We start from the raw sequence: 20,833 nt of genomic DNA, 5'->3' as shown, positions 1-20,833 counted from the left end.
ATTTTACCACCTCATAAATAACAGACATTCGGCAATTTCGTCCCAGCCCATATAAACAAAGAAATCCTGCCAAATTTTAATCACCTTCACTGTAACAGGCACATTGCCTCTCTCTTTCCTCCTTTTCTCCGAAAAAAGATCAGGAGTTTTTTTGGGGGGTGGGGTTGCCTCCAACCGGGGAAATCCTGTGCATACCATGGAAACTGTCCGGTATCTCACCATCTTTTTTTTAATAAGAAGAACGGTCTTATACATGTTTACTTAAACAACACATACAAATTTGTTTTGTTAAAATATTTTTTCTTTGAATAATGATTCAAAGAAGTATGCCAGTTGACACGGTTAAGATTCGGATTAAAAATTGTTATAAAAATAAATACAATTTAGGCGTGCAGTATAATTATGATTATGTTGGCGCGTGAAAAAGAAAAAAATAACTCCCACGCAAATTCCGGCGTGGTCTTATATATTAAATCGACTCAAAACGAGCGGACGTAGTACAGCACCCCACGTGATGTTTCCGTCCAATGTGATTCTTCAAGGAAATTTTTCTAAACTTTTCCTTTTAAGCTCGCTGGGAGCCGGTCCAAATAGTATTTAAGCACACACAAACATCAAATCACTCTCTCAACTACATTTTCATTCGGACGTTCCACGCGTGTTACTATCACTCTTCCATTTTCACCGCTCTGCGCGCTTCATACAATTTCCCAGGCGAACATTGCTTATTGCCTCTCTTAACATGTTTTAACATATGAACAGTTCAACAAAAAAAGACATTCTCCTTTTTTTTATACGAACACTTAAAAAGGACTTCTGAACTCATTATAAAGAGAATTATATTCTATTTGTTAATGGTTGGTTTCTGTGAATAAACCTCCGTTTGTTTTGCATGTAAGTCTTCTTTTTATTTTTATTTATTTGTGGAGGAAGTTAGTTCCTAAAAAGGCCTGACGACCCCCACAGAAGAAATGACATTTTAACAAAACAAATTTGTTTCTCTATTATTTTTAAACACATAAAAACAATCATATAAACCAATGCACTAAAACCCACATCATGGAAAAATATATATGACATTAAAGAATTATAAGTTTCTTCCTAATTGTCGTTCTTATTTTCTTTAACAACTGATCCAAAGTCCTCGTGCAATTTTACATAGAGGAAACTTTTTTTTTAATCTTCTAGATTAATAACCATTCGATAATAATCCGATGTAAAAATAAAAATAAAAAATACTAAAAAAAATTATACTGCTTCCATACGTGCGTTTTTATTTTAATAAAATGGGGTGTCATATTAGATATTTATTAAATATTTATATTTATTTATTCATTTATTTATAATAAAATCAGATTTTAATGTAGCTCCCCAAAGAGTGGCAGTCTGGATTGAGACAGGAAATAAAATTGCTCCCGTCTAGAAGGATTTGTAGTTTTCTTGGTTTTTATTTAATAAACAAATAATGTGTGTATTATCTGTTTCTATCTGTTAACAAATTCAATACAAAGTTATAAAAACATGATTTCATTTCTAAGCACGTTTTTTTTTTTTTGCGGATTTAAAAAAAAAATATATTTTGCAAATATCAATGTTTCTTATATTTGCGGAGAACGCTATTATTGTGGTATTTAATTTGTGATATATTTCAATTTAATTTTAAGTAAACATTGTTAAATTCCATGATTAGTCACTTACAAAAAAATACCCCGTTGCGAAAAGCAGATGAAATTAGCTGGAAAATTTGCAGTCATTTTTGGAGCCAACCGTTTCAATATAATCACAAAAATATATATAGAAAAACCCCGAAATATTTTGTATATTTATATTTTTATGCAGGGCAAGGCGTTAAAATATAGTATTTATTCTTTCGTGTGTGTGTGTGTGTGTGTGTGTGTGTGTGTGTGTGTGTGTGTGTGTGTGTATGTATATATATATATATATATATATATATATATATATATATATACACACACACACACACACAATATATATTGTAACAAATTACCACGTGACTAGGAATATATATATATATATATATATATATATATATATATATATATATATATATATATATATATATATATATATATATAAAGTAAATTAAAAAACAATCCCTACATTTATTTCTACAATATACCTGAGGATGATAGAAGTAAGTACTTCTGTCGAAAGCGCTCGCGATTATGGATCCAACATACACAATTTCGTAAAAAACCAAAAAAATGACTATTCGGAGATTGGAGAAGATAAAAAAGAAATTGTAAAACAGAATAATTCCGTGCTATTATAATTATATAATATTTGTCTAAATGAGAAAATGCTGCCTAAATATACACAATATACACAATATATATATATATATATATATATATATATATATATATATATATATATATATATATATATATATACAGTATGTCGATGACATGCATTCTTGCTGACAACAACAAACAAATACCAAAAATAAAGTGTTGAGTGGTGCATTTAAGTAGATAAAAATGAACAGGAATTCAAAGGAGGAAAATAGACACACGTGTTGACTGATGAGAAGAATTCTTTATTAAGGGAAAGAACAAAAAAGGGGTTATAGAATATGTACAGGGAAAGGGAGGTAATAGAGATACAAGAGTTATCGGACTTTCAACACCCCCGCTTGCTCTTAGAGTGTGAGCGTTCTTTTTTTTTTTTCTTTTTTTTTTACTGTTTATAAAAAAGAATATGCGTATATATAAGAGCATCATATCGGCAAAAAGACGAATTTAAAGTCCGAATAAAAGTGGTTTGAATTTTTCTAGTTTTGCTTGATGTCTGCGAGCATGTCTGTTGTGGGGCAATAGATAATTTTTATGTTGCCGTGGTTCAAAGTGTCCCTGATGAAATGATATTTTATGTCTATGTGTTTGCATCTTTGTCGATGCACTGGGTCTCTAGAAAGTGCTATAGCGCTTTGACTGTCCTCGAATATTTTAATGGGTGTGTATTCCTTATACCAGTCAATTTCTTTTAGTAATTGTGTGAGGTACATACCTTCTTGGGTTGCTTTTGCTAATGCCACATATTCGGCTTCGCATATGGATAACGCTACCGTGGGTTGTCTTTTCGACTTCCAGGAAATGGGTGGACCGCCTTTTGTTAAGCTGAAACAGTATCCAGGTATACTGTGTCTGTCGTATTGGTTTGATGCCCAATCGGTATTGCTGTATACGAATAACTGGAGTTGATCGTTTGATTTTGTATAGCATAGTTGGTGTTGCAGTTGCATAGTACCTTTTATGTACCTCAGTACATGTTCGCCTGCCGTCCAGTGCTGCTGCTCATGCGGTTTTGATAAGTGTTTGGACAACTTGACGAAGATATAGCTTATATCTGGTCTGGTACAGATCATCAGATAGATTAGGCTGCCGACGACTTCACGGTACTTTTTGGGATCAATGAGGTCAGAGTCATTTTCGGTTAGATCACACTTTAGTTCACATTGTAGGGGAATAAATAAGAGCACCGGATTACCGGTGTAGGGTAAGGAGTGAGGTCCCTTGAGAAAAGAAGAGGAGAGTCCGTACACATGAGGCACGGACGCAAAAAGTTCTTCTCCTAAAAGACAATGTTGGACAGGCAGAGTACAACTCTAGAATACAGTCCTCACTCCTCCCGTAAACCCCACTATTGAAGTGAGTAATCTTTTTACCTTCATGTTTTGATTTGCAGTGTTGTCATGTTTTCATGTTTGTTAATAAATTCTTGTCGTTTATACTTGTTGTACGTTTAGTAATTATTAAAGCTGGTCGGTAGTTTTGGGACTTGGAAGAACCTAAACCCGTACCAACAGTGGTGACCCCAACTAGCAACATAGAATACGCAAAGCAACATTTTTTTTTATGTTTTAATAACAAAAGGAAAATGCGTAAAATTAAAGTTTATTTTTAAATAAAAATAATCCATAACATGAATCCCGGCGTCAGAGTAGTTAAAAAATAAATAAACAAAACATTTACGTACGTAAGTTAGAAATAAAAAATAAAAAATAATGACTAGTTACGTTTTTGTGCTGAGATTTATTTTATACAAGTATCGTTACCCTTTCATCGGGATATTCACATTTTTCTCGCACAACAAATATGGCCGACCGCGTCTTCTTCAATTTGCACGCGGCGCCAGTCTCGTGATTGGCTGATGTGAACACTACGTCACACTTCGTCTTCCTCTTGCTCTGTCCCTACTATTACTACTATACGGTGTCATCTAGCTAACTGTCACTATAAATAAATAAATAAGATAAAAATAAATAATAATAATAATAATAATAATAATAATAATAATAAAAATCATAAATAAATGTGAAATGGCATCGCCCACATTCAGTCTGATTCCAACGGATGTACGGAATGACCCTGCTTTGTTTTTCGCACAGCTAGATTTATATTTTCGGCAGAAAACGATATCAGGACAGACTGAAAAGTTTTGCCATGTGGCGACTATATTACCTCAGGATGTTATCGTCGAGGTGAGAGACCTTATTATATCTCCTCCCACGGAGAAACCATATGACACCCTATGAGAAAGAGTGACAACTGCTGTGTCAGTTTCAGCACACAGGCGAATCTCACAATTATTAGAACAGGAAACGATGGGGGATAACACGCCGTCACAGTTTCTAAAGCGCCTGCAGAAGTTGGCTGAAGGGACAATGGACAATAATATTGTCAAACACATCTTCCTACAGTGCATACCAACCGAGTATAAGGTGGTAATAGCTGCACAAGATGAATCTATGCCAGTGGAATGAGTGGCTGAGATAGCCGACCATATTGCTGATATAATGTCGGCACGGTCGTCAATGGTGGCTGGCGTTCAGACATTGGAGAAAGACGAGCTAGTCTCCAAACTAATGGAGGGACAGACCAGATTGGAAGCTTGCATGAACAAAATGGCGGAGGACATCGCGAGACTTACCCTCGAGAATAAGCAAAGGCGGGGGGGGGGCGCAGCCACTCCAGAGAACGGAGGCAGGATAGGACCATTTGCTGGAAGCACAAGAGATTTGGGGAGAAGGCAAATTCCTGTATCCCACCATGTAGTTACAAGAGTTCGGGAAAAGCTTAAACCGACAGAAGAATGCGGCATCAACTGTCGGTGCATCTCGTTCAGGCCGCCTATTGTATGTGGTGGACAAAAACTCAGGTACGTCCTTTTTGGTGGACAGCGGGGCACAGGTGTCTCTCATTCCTGCGACTGCAGCCGACAAGAAATCCCCTCCCTGTAAATTAACACTACGAGCTGTGAATGGCTCGTTAATACACACATATGGGGAGAAATGTATGGACCTTAATTTAGGCCTGCATAGAACATTTACCCACATTTTTATAGTGGCGGATGTAGACAGTGCTATTTTAGGTACCGATTTTTTACAGGCGTTCGGTTTGGTGGTGGATATAACAGGCCAGTGTCTGAAAGATCCAGAAACGCATCTCACAGCGTGTGGGGTAGTTAGGACTGGTACTCCATTGTGTCCAGCAGTGGCATATGCAAACCAGGATAACGATTTTCTGAGTCTCTTGAAGGAATACCCTTCAATTTCAGTGCCTTCTTTCCATAGGGACGTTTTGCCACACTCCACCACACACTATATCGAAACAAAGGGTCCGCCCGTTTATAGCAAAGCTAAGCGCTTAGCACCAGAAAAGGTAATAGCGGCCAAGGCTGAATTTCAGCAAATGATGAAGTTAGGCATAGTTCGCCCTTCAAAGAGCGAATGGGCTTCACCTCTTCATCTTGTCAACAAAGGTGTTAACACATGGCGGGCATGTGGGGACTACAGAGCACTGAATGCAGTCACTAAACCAGATAGATACCCAGTACCACATGTCCAGGACGTGACAGCAGTGGCTCAAAATAACCGTTTTTTTTACAAAATTGGATTTAATTCGAGCATATCACCAAATACCGGTCGAGCCCGAACACATTCCTAAAACGGCTATCATCACCCCATTCAGGATGTTCGAGTTCATGCAAGTTCCTTTTGGGTTGCGGAATGCAGCCCAAACATTCCAACAGTTCATAGACCAGGTGTTGTCAGATTTGCCATTCGTCTGTGCATATATTGACGATGTACTTATTGCTAGCCAAACTAGAAAGGAACACATCGGTCATGTGCGACAGGTCTTCGAACGTTTGAAGCAATATGGGATAGTTCTAAACCCATTAAAATGTGCTTTTGGTCAATCCGAAGTAATTTTTTTAGGACACCATATTTCAGAGGGGGGAATATCCCCATCACCAGAGATGGTCAAGTCCATTCCAAATTTCCCTATCCCTGCCACAATGAGGCAGCTGCGTCAATTCTTGGGGCTGATAAACTTTTATCGTAGGTTCTTACCTCACTGTGCACAAGTACTTTTACCATTGACAAGTTTGTTGACAAATGTGAGGAAGTGTGACATTGTATTTTCAGAGCACGCGGTAAAAGCATTCAACAAGATCAAGGCTATGTTGCAGGAGACTGCAAAATTGTCTCACATCCAACCCAACCAGGAGCTGTGCCTAGCAGTGGATGCATCCGCAATTGGAATTGGAGCGGTCCTACAACAAAAATGTGATGCGGACTGGACACCCATTTCCTTTTTCTCAAAAAAATTAACAGAGACTGAGAAACGCTATAGTACATTTTCCAGAGAGCTGTTAGCTGCATTCTTCGCGATACGCCATTTCCGGCAGCTCTTGGAAGGTCAGCAGTTCCATATCCTCACGGACCACAAACCCCTGTTAGGCGCTTTACAGTCTTCTTTGGACAAATATTCTCCCAGAGAGATTCGCCAGATAGATTATATCCTTCAATTGACATCGGATATCCGGCACATCAAGGGAGCAGACAACATCCCAGCAGACACCTTATCGCGGGGAATCAATTCCTTCCTGTTGCAGCCGGCAATTGACGTCGACACCTTGTCTAAAGAACAACAGAAGGATGAACATTTACAAAATCTCCTGCAGAATAATCCAACTTCATTGAACCTAGTGACAATTACCAACCCTACCAGCCACACAAAAGTTGTGTGTGACACAAGTGCAAACAAACTGCGACCATACGTTCCAGCATCGCTACACAAAGACATATTTAAGGCAGTACACGGTCTATCGCATCCAGGGGCCAATGCCTCTGTAAGGCTACTAACAGACCGATATGTCTGGCTGCGAATAAAAGCTGATACAAGAGCGTGGGCGAAAACGTGTGTGGAGTGTCAAAAAGCCAAAGTCGGTCGTCACACGCGGGCTCCTCTAGGCACATTTCCAGTTCCAGATGAGAGATTTCAGCACATTCATATCGACATCACCGGACAATTTCCGACATGTGAAGGTCAGTGCTATCTGCTGACATGTATCGACAGATTCTCACAATGGTTTGAAGCTCTACTGATGCCAGACATGACGGCATACACAACTGCCAGGACATTCCTTGCTGGCTGGGTGGCCAGATTCGGTGTACCACAAAATGTTACATCAGAAAGTATCACCCCCAAATGCCATGCCGGTAGATATGACGCTTCAGAAAGTAGAAAAGAAAAAGACACGGTCAGGTAGACATGTCAGATGGCCAGCACATTTAAAAAAATTTGTGACGGTTTAAATAAAATTAGAAATGTTGCCCATTTATTTCAGGTACTCCGTATTTTGGGGGGGAGTACTGTAGGGGAATAAATAAGAGCACCGGATTACCGGTGTAGGGTAAGGAGTGAGGCTCCTTGAGAAAAGAAGAGGAGAGTCCGTACACATGAGGCACGGACGCAAAAAGTTCTTCTCCTAAAAGACAATGTTGGACAGGCAGAGTACAACTCTAGAATACAGTCCTCACTCCTCCCGTAAACCCCACTATTGAAGTGAGTAATCTTTTTACCTTAATGTTCTGAATTGCAGTGTTGTCATGTTTTCATGTTTGTTAATAAATTCTTGTCGTTTATACTTGTTGTACGTTTTGGGAGTTGGAAGAACCTAAACCCGTACCAACAACATGGAGTTGTCCTGGGTTTGCAATTGGTCATATCGAACCTTTCCAGTATTTTTGTGACGTACCGTTCCTGGCTCATCAGTATACAACTTTGAGTTATGTCGAAGTCTATTACTAGCAAATGCCGGAGTTTTCCAAGGTCCTTCATCTGAAATTCGGACATCAACATCTGCTTGGTAGTGTTGAGCGAATCATTATTATTGGCTGCGATATAGGTGTGTGGTACACCATGTGCGACAATTGGGGCATGGAGGTACGCCGTTTTGACGTCCATTTGGTGTACGATGAGATTGTATTGGACAGCTACTTGCACTAGTATGCGGATTGATGTGATGTCAGCTGTTGGGGATAAAGTCTCTGTATAATCTACCCCCTTGGTTTGGTTGTAACCCTTTGCAACAAATCTTGCTTTGTATTTCGGGGATTCATCAGGGTTTTCTTTTATTTTATATACCCATCTACCGCTGATTGTTGTTTTGCCTTTGGGTAGAAGTGTCAGCTTGTACACGTCGTTTTCAATGGTGTGCCACTGGGGAGGTGGTAGCTGCTTTATAGGTCTGTGGTACATCATGTGCGACTTTGTAGCAGTAGTTAAGATTGACAAGTGTGTGACCACTCTCGTCTTGAATTGCCGTTACATAGTCCTTTAAGTAGCTGGGCATCTTGTGTTCCCGCTCTGGGTATCTGCGTGTATAACTGCTTTCTTCTATGATATTAAGTGTTTCATCAACACTAGGCTGTTCTCTGTCTCCTTTCGGTTTTAGATTTTTTGTCAAATCTCTTTGGAGGAAGTCCTCATTATTGCTTGGTGGAGAAGTTTGGTTTTGTTGTACGTCAGAGTTGTTGATGAATTTTACTTGTCTGTGTTTATACACTTTCCCACTTTCAGGGTGGTAGATTAGGTATGCTGGGCTGTTTCTGTCGTATCCGATAAATATCCATCTCTGACATTTTGGGTCCAGTTTCCCTCTTGTGTTGGAGTAGGTGTAGCACACCGAACTGAAGATTTGCATTTTCAAGAGGTTGGGTTTCCTCCCGGTTATTTCGTAATATGGAGTTTGTTTCAGGCGGTTGTTGAAACACCTGTTTCGTATAACTGCGGATGTCATGACAGTATAGGTCCACAAGGTTTTGGGTAATTCACTCTCTATGATCACGCATCTCGCCATTTCGAACAGTGTCCGCCAATTTCTTTTGGCTGTTCCATTCTGGTAAGGTGAGTACGGTGCTGAGGTCTCATGTTTAATTTTGTTTTTGCGGACTAATATCTGGAAATCGTTCAACTTAAATTCGGAGCCATTATCTGTCCTCAGTATTTTTATTTCGCCGTAGGGTGAGATATCCGCAATGAATTTTTCAGCGGCGAGTGTGGTGTCGCTTTTATTTTTAATAAAATACACAAATACAGCACCGGAGAAATTATCGGTGAACGAGACAGCGTATCGATTTCTATTTAAGTCTGCCGGCTTTATAGGGCCGGCTACGTCCAAGTGAACAAGATGTAGTATGCTGGCTGCTCGTTCGTCCGGGTGTTTGTTTCTGCTTTGAGGGAATTTTTCTTGAATACAAATATTGCAATTTCTATTGTTTGCGTTTTTTGGTTTTATTTTCATCCCACGAACTACAGCGGGTTACGTCGTCATAGTTACAGTGGCCGAGTATTTTATGCCACGTGTCGACGTCATAGCATTGATGGCAGCTGTCTTCAGTGGTTTTATTCTGTGTAGTCATTAAATAGTACAGTCTTTTATGTACATACATTTTGAACCTTCTGCCATTTTTATGTACGAGTTCATTTTTATTTTCTTTAAAAATGACTATTGCTCCGTTTTTAGTAGCAGTTTTTACGGAGAAAATATCTTGTGGGTAGGAAGGTATCAGTAACGCCATTTTTAAAGTAACTGTGACGCGGTTTCCATTTTCGTCTACTAAATGTATTTCTGCGTCTCCTCTTTTTAATGAAACGCCGCTGGTTTTTGTTCCGTCCGCTAACTCCATGTAGTGGTTTTCTGGCTGGAATGTTTGGTCGAAATTTTTTATTTCTTCTCATCTCTAATGATGTGAGAAGTGGCATCAGCGTCAACAAGCAAACCCGTGGGTGACGTCGTCTTCCGCACGTGGTAGTCCTTCATTTTGAATGTGAACGTATATTCTTCTTCAATGTCCGCTGCCTTTTTCATAGTGTCCCTACGTTTGTAGCGGCAAGACTCTCTTTTATGAGTGGTTGCTTTGCAGTAGTTGCACCACATTTTTCGTTTGTTGTTGGCACAGTCTGTAGATATATGCCTCTTTCCGCCACACATGTAGCATGTAGTGTCTCGTGTATAATTATGAGGGAAGGACTTCACTCATAAGGGAAAGACAACAAGACACAGTCCGCCATGACAGTCCTTTTCTCTCTCCTTCCTGGAGAGCTCGGGTTAAGGGTACATAACTCAGTGTTATGTTTACATGTTATTTTTATTTATTTATATATTTTTTTATTTAAAGTCTTTTTTATTATTATTATTATTATCATTATTATTATCATCCAAGCTGGAAGTCCTTAAATCTAGACGGTAATCGTCTGTTATGGATAGGTCTAGACCTAGTTTCAGATCTTTCATTCTGCCCTGTATCTGTCATTTTCAGGGGTTCATTCTTTATTTGAGTACCTGGCGTGGAAGGTGGGGTTGGTGTTATTTGTATTTGAGGGTGTTGTTGGCTGTCTGGGCGTACTGGGTTTGAGTTTGTAGGTGACTGTGGGGAATGGATCCTGATTCTGTTTGGTAGGTCATCTGGTAGGGTGTCATCATGAGCCAGGTTGCGGCTATCCGTGCTTATTTTGCGAAGGTAACGGCTGTTTCGGAGTGTGGTTCTTCTGCTGCCATCAACTAATACACGGTATTGTCTGTGGGCGAGAGTTTCAACAATCGTGCCGGTGTTATCCCAGCGCAGTGGTTTGTGTCCATGTTGGTTTTGAATTGACACATATTCCCCAATTCTTAGTGGGTTGAGTTGTTGCCTGTTTTCAGTGTGTTTCATGTTGTTGAGGAAACGCTGGTTAATGGCCCTCTCGCGCATGTCGGCGAGTTCCAACCATTCACGGCGAAATTTTGTGGGGTTTGGTAAGTGGTCATTCAGGGGACGAGCGAATAGAAGTTCTGATGGTGACGCACCTATGTCAGGTGGTGGTGTGTTGCGATGGAGTAGCAGTGCTTTTGCCACTTCATCCGTATCCAATGAACCATTGGGGCTAACATTTGTTGTTAATATCCTCTTCATATGCTTGACAGCTGCCTCAGCTCTGCCATTGCTTTGTGGATAATATGCCGACGAGACTCGGAGGGATATGCCCCATGTTTTGAGAAATGTCCTCCACTCATCAGAGTTGTATGGGGGTCCACCGTCACAAGCAATTTCCTCTGGCACACCATAATTCACAAAATACCTGCGTAAGATGTTGCATACTGTGGAGATCCTGGCGTCTTGTTGCATTGAAGATACCTCTGTCCAACCTGAATATCTGTCAGCATATATCATATATTTCCGTCCCGCCATGTTGAAAATATCTGTTACTGTCGACTGGAAAGGGTATTCTGGGTGGACAGGCTCCATTGCAGGTTCTTTATGGTTTGATGGGGCAATTTCATTACAGCGCTTGCACTGATTGCGCTTTTCCTGCAATTGTGATCCCATACCAGGCCAAAAAAAACGTTGTCTGGCGTTGCTTCTCATACTGTTGACCCCCTGGTGGCCAACATTGAGTTGGTCGATGAGTTCGCGACGTAGTTTTTTTGGAATTAATATGCGGCCTTCCTTGAATACTAGAGACTGAACTGTGTATAGGTCGCTTCGCATATTCCAAAACTCTTTAATATTTGGCTGTAGAAGATCCTTGTGTTCAGGGAATCCTTGTTCTATTGTTTCCACGAGGTTCATGTATTGGTGATCCATCGCGGCTTCTTGCTGTATGCGCACCATCTTGATATGAGATGTTTCCTGGTTGTATCGGGATTCTATTCCAGCTTGCAACGCTTCTTCCATGCTATCCAATTCCGCTGCTGTGACCTTGGTGGTATGTGTAGGGATACGGGACATGGCATTTGCTCCACCATTGGCGTCGCCTGGTATTGATATGGCCCTGAACTGGTACATCAGGGTCTGCTCTCTGATATCTAAAATCCTGGGATTTTTTATTTCGTCCAAGCTACGATCATTGAATATCGGCACAAGGGGTTTGTGATCAATAGCAAGTATCAGGTGGGGGCAGCCTAAAACAAACATTTTGCAGCTTTCCAATCCAAACTTTATAGCTAAAGCTTCCCCTTCAATTGGTGCATACCGGTTCTCAGCAGGTCTAGTGAATCGGGAGCCAGCATATACAACTTTCCAATGCCCTGGCCCACAACGGTGGTCCATTGTGGACGGGCATGCACAATGTTTTTGGAGTAGGGTAAATCCTATTCCTGTTCGACTCCAGTCTGTAGTCAGACATGTTGGGCGATTTATTTCGCATGTTCGAACGCCCTCCCGGATGTTTTCTAGGATTGTTTCCTTGGATTGCTGGAAGAGTTGTTTCAATGTATCGTCCCAGTAAAACCTGCTGTTTTGCTTCAATAGTTCTCTGAAGGGTGACATGATGGGTGCTTGGGCAAACGCATATGAAACTTGGTTAATCAAACCAAAGAAAGATCTAACTCCTGTAATGTTTGTCGGTGATGGGAAGTTTCTGATGCCCTCAAGTAATTTTTGAGATGGTTTGTACCCTGTTAAGCTGATGTCGAAGCCAGCAAACTCTACATTGTCTTTTGCGAATTGGAATTTTTCTGGGTTAAATACTATTCCATTTTCAGCACATAGTATGATGTATCTAACGGTGTGCCAAAAAGATAGTGCCATATCATCATCCCACAAGATAGAGTCGTCCACACAGCGAGCAACACGAGGGAAACCTTCTGTAATGGTGTCGAATCTCTTTGTGTAACCATCATTGGACGCTTGGAAACCTTGGGGGGGGGGGCTCGCAAATACCTGTATCTGCCCCATTCTGTTATGAAAGTGGTGGCATCCCGTGCCTTTACAGCCAGAGGAACACTGTGATATCCGTTCCAGGCATCCAGAATAGTTTTCTTTTTTCCTGGGGGTATCGTATTGACAAGATTGAATGGGGAGGGTGTGTGGTGTGTTTCTCGTCTTGTCATTGCATTTAAATTTTGGAGGTCGACCGTTCTACGTGGGCTGCCATCTTTTTTGGGCACGGTGATCATTCTCGAACACCATGTCGTTGGTGTCCCTGCTGGCACTGGTTCAATGATGTTCAGTGCTACGTCTGCATCAAGCTGGGATTTGACAGCTTCTTTCCAGTGGTGAGGGACAGGGATTGGTTTGTGAACAGCTTTAGGTTGGTGGTTGTCGAGGAATGTGATAGTAAGCGGTTCTCCAGTCATGGTCTGCAATTTCTGGTGTGTACATGTATTAAATGCACTGCTGGCAAAATAGCATTTGATCCAGCTCTCTATCTCTCCTCGATATTCCGGTGTGGCAGGAAACGGGAGCTTGTCTGGCAGTGGTGGGCACGGTGATCTGTATGGGCATCCGCATGGGGCTAACATTCGGTCAGTTGGTTTGTGGTCCATCTTCTTTGTAGCTACCAGACTATTAATTTGTGCTGGAAAGTTCTCGTTGATAATTTTGAGTTTTTTCAGGGCCGTTTTTGATATATACAGGCCCTTAACCCTTGGGCTGATGTATATCACATCCGAACATGTTGCCTTACCGAGTGACATCGCGGCAATTAAGGCCCCCTTAATGGGCAGGTTGTCATCATTGACGGCACGTAACCGATGTCTGGTGCGCAGCAGATGTTCAGAAGTGCACCCCAGATTGTTCAATAAGTCCACACCAGCTGTACTTGTCTGAGCTCCTGTGTCTGCCAAAGCGAGCGGGTTGGTGTTTCATATTTATATGTCTGAATCGTCCGAGATGTTGGTGGGCCTTTGTATCTAATGTGATAGTAACATTGAAAAATGGAGGTGGCTCTGGTCGGCTTGGTGTGAACTTGTTGTTGGTCCATGACCCATGCGGGATCCACTCTTCTTCCTCTAGTCATTTAGGTTGCACAGTCATTGTCGATATGAACGAAGAATCTTCATCTTGGCTGTCATTTGGGTAGTCTCCCATTATGGCATTTGACGATGCTTTGCCATGGCATTTGGTTGAGAAGTGGTTCTCTTTGCCACATTTGTGGCATGATTTGCCCCAAGCGGGGCATTGTCTTCGTCCTTTTGGGTGTGCCTTGTGTCCACAACCTTTGCATTTGCCATTATCATTTTTGGTCTTGTCTGGTGGTGGAAACGTTCTTGATGACGCAGATTTAAATTGGGCCACTTGTGTGATCTCTGCTGGTCGGAAGTGATTTGATGCTCTGGCGGTAGATTCTAGAGTCAAGAGACGTCTAGTTAAGTCATTTAGAGTTGGCAGGGACGTAATCTCTGCTAAAATTTTGCTCTGGTGGGAGGTGTCCCGTAATCCGGCAATGATTTGAGATTTGATCATGTCTTCGGAAAATGACATTGTACATTGCTGGTTGCCACAATTGAAAGCGCAGAGCATCGCTTGTGATTTCAACCGGGAAATAAAGGATGTGATAGTCTTCCCATCACTTTGCCTCATTACAAAGAACTGCTGACGGTATACCTCGGGATGGACGGTTTTCACGGCAACGGATTTAATATATTCCAGCAGCTGCTCCTCTGTAGCATTATGCAGGGCATCCGGACCAATAAAATTGAATAACATCTCATTGACAGATGAATTGCATGCAGATCGTAACTCATTCCGGATTTCTGTGGGGTCGTTAAGTTGTGTCATCTCCTTATAACGAAGCCATGTATCCTTAAAAATGATCCATTTATTGTCTGACGAGTCAGGTTCTATTACTGGTCGCTCGGGCTTCACCCGTGAACGGCGCGACAATGGGATGGGGGCGTGTTGCCCGGTGGGCAGAAGGCGTGCCATGAGGTTCGTCATCTGTTCTTGCATGGTGAGTTGTTGTTGTTGCATTTGTAACATGAAAGAAATGGGTCGATTTCGGCATGTTTTGGTGAAGCTTCGTTTGGGTTAGACATATTTGTGTTTAACTAGAGTGTCAAAAAGTATTGAACATGTATACTGACTGGATATTAAAAACAAAACAAACAAAGAAACGAAAAAAGTTTACCACGTGGTGAGGGTGCGTCCTTCATCGTTCATACGTATTTTCATGTTTTATTTTTAGGATGGGTCGTTGTATTTTTCCTTTGTTTCGTTATTTTTGTTTTTATCCGACTCCTGACACCATGTATAATTATAAGGGAAGGACTTCACTCATAAGGGAAAGACAACAAGACACAGTAGTTAGCCTCGATAAGCGACGTACATGTGTACCTTTATTGGGTCCGCCATGACAGTCCTTTTCTCTCTCCTTTCTGGAGAGCTCGGGTTAAGGGTACGTAACTCAGTGTTGTTACTTACAGCAGTTCTCGAAAAGGAGGAAGTTAGTTTCATCACCTCGTCGCTGCTAGACTCGTTTTTGTGCTTCAGAGTCTCTTCAAAGCTGTGAAGCTCGGTTTTTAATACCGAGAACGTTAGTTCTTTGTTGCTGTGAGTTGAGTCACATATATAGAAAATGGGTCGAACTGTGTAGGTAATCCCTATAATATCATCGCGATGATTAAAGCATCGTCCACTGTCTGTCCGGCATTTCTGAGGGCTGTTAGAACGGTTTCTGTTCTTATAACGTAGTCCATGACACTTTCATCGCTATTCTTTTTGAGAGACGTTAGTTGGGTGTATAAAGAAATGACTCTAGGCTTCCCTTTTCCTGCGTAATGTTCGCGTAATATTTTTAGAGCTTTTCTTCCATTGTCTGCAGCTTCTCTCATTATCAGGGATAAGCTTTTATCGTCTAGAAACTGTACCATTTCCTCATTTCTTTCATCGTCGTGTTTATTTGTAGAGTTTACGCCTAAGATGGCGTCTTTTAGACCGAGCGTATGTAAATGGCCTAAGAATTTTACTTCCCAAATTTCGTATTTGGCTTCATCTTCGTCGAAAGATAACACTGTGCAACACTAAAAAAGTACAGGATATCTGCAGCAATTTTTGTATACCTAGTAATATGGAAATTTTATTTCTGGCTTTCTTTTTGTTGAATTAGGTATAATTTGTGCAAAATTGTAACAGTCGTAAATTTCAGTAAAAACGTCAAAAATGGGTTACTGACGACTTTGCAGTTACATATTATGTGTATTAAATTGTAAATCTTAACAGAAAAACACAGTTTAATATACACATATTATGTACATTATTTGTTAAATCATTTATTTGAATCATTTATTTGCTAAAGTCAACCGAAATGAGCTATTTTTCCAGATTTAAGAGAGCTAGATGACAGAGCTAGCTTGGTTAGCATAATATTTTCTAGACCAAGGGCTAATTTTTTCAAAAGTAAAAACATAATGCTGTAGCACATGGTTTGGTGTTCACCACCTTCCGAAAAGCTATGGTATTCGTCAAGAAAGGCATTTTTTAATGTAGACTAAAAAAATCAAGGAAAAGAAGCTAAAACCTGCATCAGAATCTTATTTGTAGGGCACGGGAAAAAATCTGAAGGTTAAAAATAGATATCCATTTAATAAAGTATTTTTTAACTAAAAACTACAATAAAGACCGGATTATTGTGTATTTTAATGTTTTAAACATAAAGGGGCATTTTATACATTCTTTTCTGAAAATTTACTAAATTAAATGCAAAAAATAGAAATGAAATTTTATCAACCCCTTACTTTATGTACGAAAGAATCTAATAACTTGCTAGTGGGCGTTTATAATGGCTTAACATGTTCACATTATGGAATCCTTATTTTTCTTTATAAAACAATTTACTTTTTTTCTTGTCTTTATTCGTTAGATGCAGTATAGGCTTTGACAATGACTTCAAGACAGTGCAAAAATGATCCAAGCAAATTCTGCTACATATGTGGCGAATTAACATTTGCTAAAGAAAGGCGCAGCATTACCAGCCATATCAAGAAATTGTACAAGGCGTACTTTCATTTTGATATAGGAGACCAAGACAAGTCATGGGCTCCTCATGCCTGTTGTCTTACATGTGTGAAAACATTGAGCGCATGGTATGCAAAAAGAATGTTCACATGAAGTTTGGTGTGCCAATGATTTGGCGAGAGCAGAAAGATCATTCTAATGATTGCTATTTTTGTCAGCAAGACTATACGGGCTGTACAACAGCAAAAAAAAAAAAAGAAACACATTGTTTACCCAAATTTGCAACCAGCAATGAGCCCAGTTGAGCACTCAAAAGAATTACCTGTACCAAAACCCCCTGATCAGGAAATGTGGAGTTCAAGCAGTGGGGATGAACATTACAGTGATGAAACAGTAGAATTTTCTAATTCAGAAAGCAATAATAAACCAATACTATTTTCTCAAGATGCTCTAAATGACTTATGCAGAGATCTTTATTTAACCAAAGACAAAAGTGAACTTCTTGCATCAAGGTTTAAAGAACGAAATCTTCTTAGAAAAGGTGTGAAAATAACATTGTACAGAAAACGTGCACAAAACTTGCATGTTTTGTTCACTTTGACATATGATTTATGCTTCTGCAATGACATTGTTGGACTTTTTGAACAGCTGGAAATACAATATGATAACACCAACTGGCGACTTTTCTTAGATGCATCCAAGGAAAGCATAAAAAGCTGTTTTGCTTCACAATGGGAACACCCTGGCATTTGTTCCTATATCTTACAGGACAACCATGAAAGAATCACATGAAAATTTAAAAACAATTTTAGCAAGCATACATTATGAAGTCCATAAATGGCATGTTTGTGCAGATTTCAAGGTTATAGCCATGCTCACTGGCCTTCAGCCAGGCTATACTAAATTTTGTTGCTTCTTGTGCTTATAGGACTCTAGAGCAAGAGCTGAACACTATGTACGCAAGCACTGGCCTGCTAGAGATAAAATTGAGCAAGGAAAACATAACATCAAACACAAACCACTTCTGCAAAGTGATAGAATCCATTCATCACCTTTGCATATTAAACTCGGTTTGTTCAAGCAGTTTGTGAAAACACTAGACAAGGATTCCTTGGCATTTGCATATCTTGCAGGAAAGTTTCCTTCATTAAGTCGAGCTAAAATAAAAGAAGGTATCTTCATAGGTCCCCAAATTCGAAAAATTGTTCTTGATGAAACTTTTAGCACACATCTCACGAGAAAAGAAAAATGTGCCTTTGAGTCATTCAAGAAAGTTTGTGATAACTTTCTGGGAAAACATCGTTCAGAAGACTATGTGCAAGTTGTGAATGATCTATTGCATCATTTTCATGATATGGGATGTAACATGTCTCTAAAAGTTCATGTGCTCCACTCCCATTTGGATTTTTTTGCAGAGAATCTTGGCCATGTGAGTGATGAACATGGCGAAAGGTTCCATCAAGATATTTCATTAATAGAAAAACGTTTTAAAGGAAAATGGAACACTGGTATGTTGACAGACTACTGCTGGAATTTAAAAAAAAGAATGATGACGCTCTATACAAGAGAGTTAAGAGGACAAATGTTGTTTAAACTGGTGAATTCGGTGTTTTTTTTTTCAAAATAATTAATAATGAAGTACATGAAAATGGTACCTAATTCAGAGAAATAAATGTCAGATTTGGAATCAGAATACTTATCTTTCACCGAAACAGGTCTTATATGTCTTGTACTTTTTTTCAATTCAAATTTGTTTCACAGTGTAATCTGCTCCATCTATTTCCATTATCTCTTCTGGGCTCATAACCTGTTGAGTGGTGCATTTTAGTGGAATAGAGATAAAACTGAACAGGAATTCAAAGGAGGAAAATAGACACACGTGTTGACTGATGAGAAGAACTCTTTATTAAGGGAAAGAACAAAATAGGGGTTATAGGATATGTACAGGGAAAGAGAGGTAATAGAGACACAAGAGTTATCGGACTTTCAACATAAAGAACATTTTTCAACATAATCCCATCGTACATACGTTGGCATAGAACAAAATATCGTACTTGTACAGTTTTATCAGGACATTAAAAAAATGGAAATATCGAAAAAAAAGTTACATCGTACATACCCGTTTTGGACTGAAGATCTCCGAAAAAAATAGTATTTAAACACACACAAACATCAAATCTCTCTCTCAACTCTCTCAACTGCATTCTCATTCAGACGTTCCACGCGTGTTACTATCACTCTTCCATTTTCACCGCTCCGCGCGCTTCATACAATTTCACAGGCGAACATTACCTATTGCCTCTCTTAACATGTTTTAACATATGAACAGTTCAACAACAAAAAAAAGACATTCTCCTTTTTTTATAAGAACACTTAAAAAGGACTTCTGAACTCATTATAAAGAGAATCATATTTTATTTGTTAATGGTTGTGTTCTGTGGTTTTGCACGAGGACTTTTTATTTTTATTTATTTGTGGAGGAAGTTAGTTCCTAAAAAGCCCTGACGACCCCCACAAATCTGATTTTATTATACTTGCAAATAAATATGTAATATGACATACCATTTTATTAAAACAAAAACGCACGTATGGAATCAGTACTCTCTCTATAAGTGTTTTAGTCTTTTTTATTTTTACAGCGGATTATTATCGAATGGTCATCATTCTAAAAGATTAAAGCAAAAAAAAAAAGTTTCCCTGTAAAGTCCGAAGTTTAAAACCCTTTAAAAAAAAACACGTTTGTTTTTTCTTTTGTTTTTTCTTTAAATGAGACCCTTGTCCTTGCTCCTTTAATTGAAAAAAGATTAGGGATTGAATTAAATTTTTCGAGTAGTTATAAGCTTGGAAAGACAGGGGGTCGAATTAATTAACGCCTCCCATTTTGCACGAGGACTTTGGATCAGTTGTTAAAGAAAATAAGAACAACAATTAGGAAGAAACTTTTAATTCTTTAATGTCGTATTTATTTCTCCATGATGTGGGTTTTAGTGCATCGATTTATATGATTGTTTTTATGTGTTTAAAAAGAATAGAGAAACAAATTTGTTTTGTTAAAATGTCATTTCTTCTTTGAATCATTATTTAAAGAAAAAAATTGACATTTTAACAAAAACAAATTTGCATGTGTTGTTTAAGTAAAAATGTATAAGACCATTCTTCTTATTAAAAAGAGTAGGGAAAAACAAATTTTAGAATAAATGTCGAAAGGAGAGTGGCAGTGTGCTTGTTACAGTGGAGGTGATTAAAATTCGCCAGGATTTTTTTCTTTATATGGGGTGGGGAGAAAAGGCAGAATGTCTGTTATTATGGAGGTGGTGAAAATTTCTAGTGTTTTTTTTTCGTTTTGTTTTCTATTGAGATGGGCCGAAATGGCAGAATTCTTGTTATTGTGGAGATGATTAAAATTCTTTCTATTTTAAGGGGCCGTAATGCTTGTTATGGTGTAGCTGATTAAGATTCCTCATGATTGTTTAGGGGATAAGGCGAAATAGCCGAAACCTGTTATTTTGTAGGTGGTTAAAATTCCTCTTGTTTATTTTTGCTTCCACCTCGATGGATAGGCGAGGTTGAATTTAACTCTCTGATATGAGAAATATGTACCAGTGGGCAGGAGACTATAAAACTGATTTCAGCAAAGCATTTCACTTCCAATTCTGTAATTGAATTTCTCATTAGTATCTCACCATGAACCCGAGGAAAGGAAATTTCTCTTAAAATAAATTTAGTTTAATTTTGTTTTAAAGTATTTCAGAAAATGAGGAGATCTGATATAAAAAAAACAAAAATATTTTCAACACAAATAGT

Source organism: Euprymna scolopes, chromosome 45 (assembly GCF_053919585.1).
Source record: "Euprymna scolopes isolate OS-2025 chromosome 45, ASM5391958v1, whole genome shotgun sequence".
Lineage (NCBI taxonomy): Eukaryota > Metazoa > Mollusca > Cephalopoda > Sepiida > Sepiolidae > Euprymna > Euprymna scolopes.
Note: the sequence above shows the minus strand (reverse complement) of the source record.